Source organism: Corvus brachyrhynchos, unplaced genomic scaffold, assembly GCF_000691975.1.
Source record: "Corvus brachyrhynchos isolate BGI_N302 unplaced genomic scaffold, ASM69197v1 scaffold114, whole genome shotgun sequence".
In the NCBI taxonomy this organism is placed as follows: domain Eukaryota; kingdom Metazoa; phylum Chordata; class Aves; order Passeriformes; family Corvidae; genus Corvus; species Corvus brachyrhynchos.
In genome coordinates, this window is record NW_008238337.1 from 4,687,285 (window position 1) to 4,699,194 (window position 11,910).

At 42.4% G+C, this 11,910-nt stretch overlaps 1 protein-coding gene across 6 annotated transcripts in view; it reads left to right on the plus strand.

Annotated features, from left to right (window-relative positions):
• Positions 1–11,910, plus strand: part of KIAA1671 (KIAA1671 ortholog) — a 65,570-nt gene that overhangs the window by 15,989 nt on the left and 37,671 nt on the right. For all 6 annotated transcript variants that reach the window (XR_001862201.1, XR_001862198.1, XR_001862200.1 and 3 more), the window contains 5 exons: positions 3,875–4,004; positions 4,265–5,903; positions 6,408–6,501; positions 7,917–11,114; positions 11,898–11,910. The gene's annotated coding sequence lies outside the window, so the exon portion shown is untranslated. The remainder of the gene's footprint in view (positions 1–3,874; positions 4,005–4,264; positions 5,904–6,407; positions 6,502–7,916; positions 11,115–11,897) is intronic.

Here is an 11,910-nt window from a genome sequence, read left to right on the forward strand (position 1 = left end):
TCTTTCCCCTTTAAGAGACCCTGAATGTCCTTTTAAGTACAACTGATGGATTCCATTTCAGTGAATGATGATGTGAATCAGGCTTAAACCCAAAAATAGAAAAAGCCTGCTTTTTACTGAATTAGTTTCATGATCTACTTGGTTATGAAAGTTTCGGAATAGGTGGGGTGGTTTTTTTTCTTCTTTGTGTTATTTTGGTTGTGCTGTAGTAAGTCGCGTTCTTGTCAGCACTCACACTCGTACGTGCACAGTAAGTGATAGGATCTGCTCTGTTAATTCTTATTTAATCCAATCACAGCACCTCTCCAAGTGCAGGAAGCAGCAGAAGGAGGATTTCTTGGGAGACCGGACAGGGATTGCTGCAGACTGACCCCAGTGTTCGGTCAGTGAGGACAGGAAGGAGAAAGGAGAGAAGTGTTTGTAAAGATTGAATCATTTAAGACAGGGGGGCAACCTTTTGTAGGAGGGATGAAATAAATCTTGGTTTATGGTCATCTGCTCCCAGTAGCTCCTGTGGCTGCTTGTGCCAGGGGAAAGCTGCAGGCCAGGGGAATGTATAGAATCATGGAATCCCAGACTGGCTTGGGTTGGAAGAATCCTTAGAGATCATCCAGTCCCAGCCTCCCAACCACAGTCATGGACAAAGCCATGTTTTCAGGAGCTGCTGATACATGTAGTTATACAAACTTCTTCCTGTATTTGCACAATAAGGGAGTAATTTTTTTATACTGGAAGCAGATTTGCAGATAAAGTTGTATATAAAAAAGAAAAACTTTGTGTTTATTTGGTGATTTTCTATGGAGTATTTTTAGTGGGTATTCGCTGCTGGAGCCAGGCTTTCTGCTTGATTTCCATGTCATAAACATGGTTTTGGTTTTTGTTTGTTTGGGTTTTTTAATAGCAGAGAGATTTTCTTTGTGGAATTTTTATGCTTTCCACCCTTAGAGAAGACAGATGGACTTGTTTATCTGCTGCGAGGTTCAGGGCCAGATTATAGATGATTTTGCTTTGTGTCATTTGGAACGTTCTTGTTTCTGAGCGGGGAAGTTGGCAATAGTCACGTGATTCACGGTGGAAAAATTATCTGCAGGCTGTTGCCTTAATAGGCTTAAAGGAATTAGCAGTGATGTAAATAATAGTTGTGTGTGTGGTGGGTGGGCAAGTGCCAAAGCGAGGGTGTGTTTGGGGTGAAGCCCTTCCCGAATGATTTTCTGCAAAAATAACCCTGCAAAGTGAATAATCCATTTTGATTTCTTATGAGCAATGTTAACAATCTTTGTAATGATGGATCTTTTAATTAAAAATGCAAGCAACACCTGAGGGCATTAAGATTTGAAGGGGCCTGGAGCGGTGTTTGTGTGTGCATCTCTGTGACACCCTGTGGTGGCTCAGCTTGGCCCAGGAAAAATCCCAGTCGCAGGTGTTTGGAAGCTGAGGAAGAAGAGCAGCAGGGAAGAGCCAGGTCTTCGTGTGCCAGCCCTTCTGATAAAAGCAGGAGGATGTCTAGAGACACTTCAGTACCATTTATAATTTCATTTGTGTGCAGAATGCATCCGCCACAGCTGAGGGGAGCATGGGCACTGCTTGGGGGGCGTGGAGAGAAACAGTGCCCACAGCTGGGGACAAGGTGCCCACAACTGGGGACAAGGTGCCCACAGCTGGGGACAAAGTGGTTTGAGGGCTCTGTCACACGGGATGGGGGTGCAGGGGCAGCACGGGCAGCTCGGCTGACTGTCCCTGGGCAGAGGAGGTCAGGGAGGGAATAACACGATGTAGCTGATGGTGAGGGGTTTACAGCTGTAGCAGTACGATTACAGTAGTATTACTAAATTTTAATAGCGTCTGAAATCCTCCTGCAGTTTAATTTACAGTTGATCTTTATAAATTGCCCAGAATTTTGTATGTTGCCAACTGGACTAGAGATATTTTATTAAGAAGGAAACACATTTATCTAAACCAAGATATGTGTTTCAAAACTGAGACACAGTGTCTAGTGTATGTTACACTTGGCATTGATAACATGATTCCTCTTTATCAAGTGTATTTGTATCAAGGAGCTTTATCACTTTGAAAGTTGGGTGATTATTTTTTCCCCTAAATATTTTGTTCTTTTTCAAATACTTGTCTGTTTGGGGCCAAGTATTTATTGTAGGGTATTTGAATTTAAAACATGAAAACTGACTTGGGTAGATTATGTAGGGGAAAATGGGGTCCTGTAAAGCTGGAGTGTAATGAAACTAAGGAAGGGGTAAGTTTTGTGTTAGGAATGTTGGCTGGAGAAGTGAGTTGTACTCTGTTACCAAGGATTAGGTCCTGCATTGTAAATTCACTGCCCCGCGTTCCATTGAGGATCAAGTTTTAGTCCATTTAAGAAGTGCTGTGCCCCCTTCTTCTTTTCCAGAGAAACAGGGACTACAGAATGGTAGGAGAGAGTTGATTCTCAGCTACTGCAAGACAGATGCTGTTTTCACAGCTGAATTTTTCCCTTTGCAATGTTGCCTGTGAGCATCAGCCTCATTCCAGCAAGTTTCCTTTTAGAGCGCCTCCCAAACCTTTGCATCCTTGGAATGTGAGAGCATTTTAATCGGATTTTGATGGCATTTCTTAGAACAAGGAGTTGGGAGAGGGAGGAAGATTTCATGGAGATCTGTGAGATGGTGGAAGGGGCAGATTGATGTGGATAAGCTGATTGGGTTAGTGGCTATTTCAGAGAGAGGAGGTCATGGACTTGGGAGGGGAGGAATGGCATCAGGGATAAGTGGTTGAGACAGAACTCCCAAGTGGATTGGAAGATGAAAGGGAACGGACAAGGTGAGTGGAGTTCGTTCTCCTGCCTGAGAGAGGGAGCACAAGCAGGGACAAAAATAAATCCCTGCAATTTCGGTGCCAGTGTGGGCTAAGTCTGGTCAAGGGAAGCTGAAGGTGAAATAACCACTTCTGCAGACTCAGGAAGGCAAGATCCTGGTTGGGGTTTTTTAATAATCACAAGCAGGAAGCTCCGTACTCCATGCAATCTACAAATAAGTTTATTTGCATGGTAAATTCACACCAAAATAGGTCCCGTGAGAGGAGTCCAAAACTGCCCCTTCAAAGGCTGCCCAAAAGAGACAAGAAGGTGGCAACACAAATTTGGGCCCCTGGCTATGAAGTGCAGTGTGAGTTTTCTAAAAAGGAAGAGTATGACAGCTTTTGAAGGAAAAAATAATCTAACTTTACATAGCTGCCTGCATCTGCTACGAGTTTAAATATACTTCTGTTAGGGAGAAAATTCAGGTTACTTCTTGTAGCTGAAATTCTAATTACTGCTGGTTTTCCCACTTCTCTGCAGTAAGAATATAATTAAAGCCAAAGCTCTTCTCCTGCCTTTGCTGGCAAGATACTGGGAAAACTGCTTTGTCATGGTAAAAGTCCCATTTTGATGGAAAATCAGCCGTTTGCAGGTCAGCTGCTCAGGTAGCACTTCACAGACTGCTGCCCCAGAAAAGAGCTTTACAATAGAAAGTAAATTGCAGTAATTGAGATTACAGTAATGCAGAGCTCTGTGTTTAACCAGTGATTGACAGCACTTGAATATGCAAACAGTCTTACCTAAGTGTGGTTTTAACCCTTCAGATTTGGTGTGTCTGGTGTGCAGTACAAGTTATTCCCCTTTCACCTTTCAATTACACCTTTAAGTGGTAATTTCTTGTTGATTCTTTAATGGCTCTTTGAAGAATAAACATTCTTCTGCTTTTTACAGTTACATGAGGTGCTTTTTTGCTTGGGAACCAGCTTTTTTTCCTTAGAATGCTCTGGAATTTTGTCTCCCATGGCATTGCCTGTGTAGCTCTGGATATGTGCCACACCTGAGTCTGAATATTTTGTTTATTTGCAGGGTGAGGTCTGGACAGTGTCTCTGCAGTGATCACATTCCCTGTCCTTAATGTGCCCTTGGTGACCAAGCTCTTGTTGTCATTATGAAAAAAGGTTCAGGCCCTATGGATTGGTTGCAGCAACAAATTATGGTAAGTGGGAGGGTGGAAATTTGTAGGATATGTTTATTTCCATTGTATTTGGTTGTTAGGCCAAGTCAGTAAATAATGGTGTTGCTGTTTCTTAGAGAAGGAATGCTATGTCTTTTAGTGAGATACACTCTGGGATCAGCATATCTGAAAGGCACCTTAATCTGAGTTTACTTCCTTGTGAATTTATGTGAGAATGATGTTATTTGATGTTCATGCTGATTCTACATCAATACTTGCATTTTTCTCTCCTTTTTTTGCAGATTCTTTTTCCTTGCTGGAGTTTTTCAGTTCTGTTGAATGTGTAATTCCAACTATGGCAACAAGAGTAGAAATAAATTCTGCTTTGGCGTCTTTGACGGCAGTCCCTGACCTAGCTGAGCTCAGGGCTGAGGAGAAGGCACAGCGTGTTTATGTCAGTGTGCTTTCAGAGGCCAGCAACAAGGCAAAGGAGGCCTCAGCATCACTGACTCTCGAAGAGAACAAGAAATTTGGGAATTCCTTGAGATCTGCAACGATGCCCTCGGTGGGATCAAGACCGAGACTTTTCCCAAAGCCTTTTTGTAAAGAGAAATCCTCAGATGCTTTTGCAAATGTCAAACCGCCCGTCCCAGCGTTCAGATCCAGCAGCATGGTGAGAAAAGCCACTGAGGAGACGTCCTCTGTGAAGGTGTTGAGTGGGAATGTCCCTCCCTTAGTGGATCAGAAAGCCATTGACACTGAAAATCAGGCTGACAGTGACATGGTGACAAATGTGACTTTCTACACTGGGCCCAGTGCCAACACGGTCATTCTGTTCGAGCCAGCGGGCCCCGAGCAGGCCAAGGTCAGCCTGGCCCAGGAGAAAAGGGCTCAGGACCGCAGGGGATTTACTGCTCTGCAAACCAAGGACCTCCAGGGCTCTCTGAAACCAGCAGAGACACCCAGGAATCCTGAGGGGTCTGTCCATAGGCAGATGTCGTTTTCTTCCAGTCTCAGACCAGTCTCCTGGAACTCCCTCAAAACCGGTGAAAAGAAAGATGCTCGTGAACTTCATCCAGTGGAGAAGAACAATGATGATGCAAATAATCTCAACAATAAAGTTGATTTCTCTGCTGATGTCCAGCACAGGGCAAAACATAGACCAGTGTCTGCTATTTTTCTGGAATCCTTACGAGATCAAAAGCATCACACTGTGGAAGCTTCTGAGGAAAAATCTCCTACGGAGAAATCCGGGGTTAGAAAACCAAGGCCTTTGTCCATGGACCTGACAGCTAAGTTTGAACATAAAGATCTTTCTTCTTGCAAGAAGGCTGGTTCATCCCATGAAAGCAAGGAGAATGTATCCATAATTGCTTTTACTGATGTGGGGAGTCATGATCAGTCTGAAACGGGGCCAAAACATGAAGAAACTGAATTTAATAAAAGCAGTTCTTCTAAAACAAATCTGAAATGCAGTAGTCAGGACATTGGCATCCTAAATAATGGGAAATACACCTGGGAAACAAAACTTAAATCTAAAAGTGAACAAATTGAGACAAAACCAGAAATAATTATTAACTTGCATGGTCCTGAAAGAAGCCCTGAAACAACCAGTGAAAGCAGAACTAATAAGGGGGGGAAAAGACCGGATCAGAAGGAAACGTACGTGTTCCTGGGCTGTGAAAGTCCTGCAGCTTCCTTGGAAAAAGAGAATAATATCTTAAGAGGTAGTGTTAAAAAACACATCAATTTGTTTACTTCGGAAAATCCCAGTGCCACAGTGGATACAGAGCTTCTCCCAGCAGCTGCTGAGAAGGAAAACAGGTGTGTGACCATCCAGCAGAGGATCAAGGAGCTGACAACAGAAAATGCTGACGTTAAGGCAGGAAATGTGCGCCGGTCGCTGCAATCACGGCCACTGTCTGCAGACTTAACCAAGATGTAGGTTACAGAGAAATTCTGTTTAATCCTCTTGCCTTCATGTTGTTCAGTAAAACTTGCTCTCTCAGTCCAATGAAAAAGCTGATCATTTTGCTTCCACTAAATGTGGGGGTTTTATGCTATTATTCTTAAGCTATTCTCCTGCTTTTTTTAAATCCAAAAAAGAGAAAATTTAATATAGTCTGACGACAGCTGAAAAAAAAATAATAACACTGTCAATATTGTGACCTTTGCATGTAGCTGTCAACAAGAGATATTATAGTATGTTATACATCTCTAAATTCTCTATTATCAAATAAGCTGCATGACTACCAATTTTTGGGGAAGTTCCTTTGGTCTAGATACAATTTAACCAGCAAATACAGCCATTTACTATGAAATAGTGATGTTTCTCCTTTAGGAAATGTGATTTGTTGGATAATTTCTACCAGTCTACTCTGGCAGGAAGTGACCCTGCTCACTGATGAACTGGGCTGAAGAAGTAACACCAGTCCTTTGTTTTAGGTTTTCAAGTCCAACGTCAGGCAGTGAAGCAAAGCCTGAGAAACCTGGTGAGACTGGAGCTGACTCGATCCACGACCTGCAGGAAAATCCAAAAGTAAGGAAGTGGCAGCAGCTGGTGGGTTCCAGCTGGCTCTGCAAGGAGAAGGTCCTGTTGTGTGTGGCTTCATCAATCAGTGACTTTTAAATGGGTGTGGAGAGCATTAGGGCTGCCACAATCCCGGTGGATTTGCTGGTGTGAGTCTGTCTTTAGGACTTGCAGATAAAAGTGCAGGAGTATTGTGTCTGCTGAGTTTGTCAAGCTCATTGTGCACACTGTTCAGTGCAGGAGTGGTAGAGAGGGAGAAGTATTTTGGGTGCTATTTTTAAGGGGTTTCTAGTACATGAAACCCCACAGTGAATCGCCTGTGGCTGTGGTGGGTTCATGCAGCAATTTTTCTTTATTTTCTCCAAGCAGAGCATTAGGATTGTGCTTTCCTGCATTCAAGTCCCAGCTCCTGATAAATCACAAGCCTGGACCTTTGTCAGTCTCCTCAACAACATTTACCTGAGCAGTTTAGACAACAAAGTGTTCCAGGGAAAATGGGGATTTGCTGTGGAAGCTTTAGGCTCTCTCTGTTTCTAAGCAACACTTCAGTGTTGCAAAACAGAACTTTTCTGGTGACAGTTCTTAGTAGAGGAGATTTAATGTAGTTTAAGGGTGTTTGTAGTGAGTTCTCATGGCTTTTTTCCTGTCCAAGATAGGAATATGTGGTAAGGAGAAGCTACAGGTGCAAAGTTTCTGTAGTTTGGTGTTATTTTCAAGAAGAGTAATTTGTTTTAAAAACAAAATCTGTCATTAATGGAAGTGCTGTTTTCAGAATCTGGCAGGAAAGTAGGGTTAAAGAAATTCCTAGAAGAATATAGCTCAGGCTTAAAAATATATATTTATAAATGCCTTTAGTGTTAATTTTCTGATGTTGTTTAGCTTTTTTTTTAAGACAATCTTAAGTCAGCTTTGAGTTTTAAATTTTAAAACTTGATGGAACTCTTGCAAGACCTCTAGTATTCTTTGATTCCCTTTATTATTTGCATGCTGTACTTTTTCAGCAAGTGCTATTAAAAATACCATCTTTTAGGATGCTGCTTGTATTTCCTGTGAGTAGGTGATAATGAAGCATTGGTAATAAATATTAATTTCCATCTTTCCTTTTTACTTTGGCTCAGCTTAACATTTCTCATAGCTGAGCAGCTCCAGCTGTGATATGTACTTAGATCTTCATGTTCCTTGCAGTTTCTGACCACGTAACTGGTCATTAGTGAGATAATTCTGTTAAAATCAAGATTCAGGAGCTGCAGCTACGCATTCCCTTAGGTTACCTTGGTGTCAGTGGAGTTTGTGTTCAGGGAATGTGGATGTGTTTGATTTGTACAGGCTCTATTGCACAAAGTAGGTGCAAATAGGTTTTAAAATACACTTTATTACGCATCTCTTAAATAAACACAGTTAACTGTTGGATTTTGTTGTTCCAGAGTAAGGAGCTGAAGCTCGCCCATGGCACAGATTTCACCGAGGCATTTGCTCCTGGGAAGCCTTGGAAATCCCGGCAAGTTTTAAAGATAACCAATAAACCTGATCAGCTGGAGAGGAAAGGAAGTTTTTTGGGAGATGGTCAGCATTTCTCACAGCAGAGTGAGAGTTCTGTCTCGTTCACAAGCAATTTTGAAAAGAAATTAAACCCAGCCCTTCTGGAAAAGCCCTTCATTAAAACTGTCCGGGCCACCCTGTTTGAGCACAATGTCCAGAAGCACAACGTTGTTGCTGAGCATTCTGGGGCTGATCCTGCACCAAAAAGGAACCAGGAGCCTGAGGCAAAGCAGGACCTGGTGGTTTCGGGGCACAGCAGACGCTCGTGGATGGGAGAAGGGGAGGAAACCGCTTCTGCAAAGGAGCATCACAAGCAACCTGATCCATCAAAACATCCAGCACATGTAGAGAAAAGTCCAAAACCAGCTTGTTCAAGTGAAGACAGGAAAATGAGTCCAGGAATTGTCTTAGAAAAATCTTCAGTTGAGAAAAGTGAAAAACCTGCTCCCAAAAACGCAGAAGATTCTCAAATTTACCAAAGAATAGAGCCCAGGTATGAAATCTTTCAGACATGTGGTGAAAGGGCTCTTAGTGAAGTCATCACAATGGCTCCTGAGAAAAAGGCCATGACACTCAGAGCTAGAAAATCATCTGTGAAAGAGAATAAAACTGATGAGGACGTTGTACCCCCAGGACAGTCGGTTAGGGCAAGTAGTCACACTCTGTACTTGAAAGAAGATCATGTTACTTCAGAAGCCAGAGAGGCAAAAGTTCTCACGAGCAAGGCTGTGTTGAGAGAACCTGCTGATTTTCCCTCCAGTGAATGCACTTTACCTGAGCAGAAAAGAGACTCTGATAAAAGTGATCCTGAGCCACTGTTCATAGCTGAGAAAATACCTTATTCCACAAACAAAAGTAAAGGTTTGGGAATGAATGAAAAAGTCAACAAGGTACATGCTGAAACTAAAGGTGATAAGAGTGAAGTCTCTTCCGTAGATAAATCAGAGAGGATTAATGTTGTGAAATGCTCTTCTGAGAAAAGGAGTTTCAGAGCAGGTGGGACAGACATTCATGAATTCCGAACCAACTTGGATCGTGAAGTGATTTCCACAAGTGTCAATAAACATGGAGCTCAGGCTTCAGTACTTGCAAGTGGGCAATTTTTAAAATCTTCCAGTAGTCACCAGGCTGATACAAAAGGACTGAACGTTACTAAAGAGGAATCTGGGGCCTTTGGGTTAAGGAAAAGTCTGGACTTAAATTGCAAAGAGCAAGACTTCAGCCTGGCTTGTACAGCTCCTGAAAACAGCGAGAAACTCCGAGGAGCAGATCCAGAAGAGAAGGTCAGGAGAAGCAGAAGTAGCGTTTCTGACTTGAAGATTTCTGAAAGGTGGAGGAGGAAGACCTTGCCTCAGGAGTCACTCAAGGTGGAAGAAGTTGTGTGGCTCACTCCCGAAAATATCAAGAGGCTGAGCCGGACAGATTCATTGCAATTGGCTGAAACTTCACTTAAAAAGAGGAGCAAAAAAATCAAAGAAGGGGTGGAAGGGAGTGAGGCAAACCAAGCTGTTCTTGGCAGTCCTGATGATTACACAAAACATCAGAGTTCTGTCTTTGAGCCAAAGGCAACTTATTTTGCAGTGACTTACCAGATTCCTGGTATCAAAAAAGAGAAAAGCTTTGTTGGTGCTCCCAGTGCAAGTGAAATTAATACGGTTTCTGGTTCAAGTGAGGGAGCAGCAATTAATCTGGACCATGTTTTTCCTGGAAGGTCCAAACCTTTATTGCAGCAACCAAATAAAAATGTGATGAGTTCATCTGGTAGAGAAGACTCACGGGAAGTGCATATTAGCAAGGATTGGGTCAAAGAAGATGAAAAAGATACCATTTTCTCCAAAAACGTCGCATTTGGTAATTTTCACGTGTCTAGGAAAGATAACCAACAGCATCACGAAAAAGGTCTGGATCATTCTAAAGAGAAAATTATAGATGTTGATGCTTTCCTGTTAAAGCAGGATCTGGAAAATACAGCTGCAGCTGATCTCAAGAGTGGCAGAAGGAAAATCTCCTCTTACCATGAAGCCCGGTCCCCGCCGCGTTCCGCGCAGGTGCGTAAGGACACTGAACCGGGCCCCCAGAAAAGGAGTGACAGTAATTCTGATTTGCCTGGAAGGAAGGCTGAGGATGGGTACAGATCCCAAATTCTCGATATCGATGCGCTTATGGCAGAATATAAAGAGGAATCAGCGAAGGCCAGTAAAGTTCCAGATAAGCTCTTCGAAGATTTTGGCTCATTGAGTAGGGAGAAATCAAAGAACAAAAGAAATGTGTCTGATAGGATGACTCTTACCTATAGCTGGAATGAGTGGAGGAGTGCATCAGATCATTATTCTGTTAATAACAAACCAGGTGAACGTGCAGAAGAGCAGCACAGGCCAGAGAAACTAACCCTAAATGAAAAGAGCAAAGAGAAACTGGAATTACAGAGCCCTGAATTCGATAAGCAGAAGTCCAAAGACAGAAAGGTCAGCCCTCCTTACTGGGGAAACCCCAGCAGCATTTTTCCAGAGAAGTTTGTAAATTCACCTGTGGAATTCGCTAGGAAGAAAACTTTCATCGTTGATGAGGATGAGGAAGTGAACTTGGTCTCCAGAAATCAGGGTGCAAAATTTGTAACTGATAAGGTACAGCCCATAAATGCAGTGAGTGCAGAGCAGAGGCTGGAAGTCAATCTGGCCTCCAAGTTGTCCCTAAAGGCAGATGATGGGCTCCTGCAGAAGAGGTTGGTGACAAAAGAACAGTTCTTGGAGGTGTCTCCAGAGGGTGATTGGAGCAAAAACATAGTGGGGAGCTCTACACTGAGAAGCAAAGAGAGCACGATTAAGATGTGTGAGGGTGACTCTTTCAAAAGTAAAACCGATTGGAAGAGCTACGTGTCTGGGTTTGGGACTGCACCCGCGGATCTCAGACGGTCCTACTCGGAAAAATGCCGCCAAGGAAGGGACAGTCTGCCCCTCATGCAGGAGGTGAGGGCAAGGAAGGACCTGCATCGATCCAGGCCAAGCTTCCCCTTGGAAAGTGTGGATAACATGTGGAAACACAAGATGGCTCAGTCAGAACCATTCTTCCATGAGGATAAAAAGGTATTTCCAAATGGTATCCGAGTGTTTCATGTAACTGAAACTGAACTTTTCTTTATTAAAGATTCTATTGGGTCCTTGTACCGCTTTTCAGCACTCTGCAGCAAGGCAGCAGAGCCATACTTTTCACTGGAGTTCATTTCCTTTTGGGTTCTCTTTTCTTGAGCAACATCTGTTGTAGTGATGACCTGATTTTTGCTTCAGGTCTAGAAATACTTATTGATGTTTCTATGGAGAGCTTGAAAAAGCTTTTAGAAGTGTGCTCATTATTTTTTTTAATGCTGTGAACCTAGGAGGTTAAATTGTTAACTCTGCAATTTTATATTTACTTGAAAAGAATTAATTTCGGTTTATTTTACAAGTTGTTGGCAGTGATCTTTTTGGACTTCTCTTTGTTTTTTGTCTTTATCTGAAGGAAGCAAAATTTATTTTTATTTTCACTGGTTGAATGGCCTTCCATTTGTCTGTGAACTCCACTGCTGTTCTGACTTTTGTGAGAGGCAGGAGATTCTCTTAACACAGTGACATATGAATGAAATCCAGAGGTTGGATTTGGTTGGAAAAGACCTTAATGGTTGTATAATTCTGTGATTAAAGTGTAGATCTTTAGTAGTTCATGGCTATCATGTTTTTCCATTTTGTGTTTTCAGCTTTGAGTTTCCTAGGCTTTTTTTTCAAAAAGGCATTTTGCATATCTATCTATCTATCTATCTATCTGTCTGTCTATCTATATCTGTATGTGCATATGCATGTAGATTTAATTACATTCATAACTATATTTTACAGGCTTCCAGGAAAG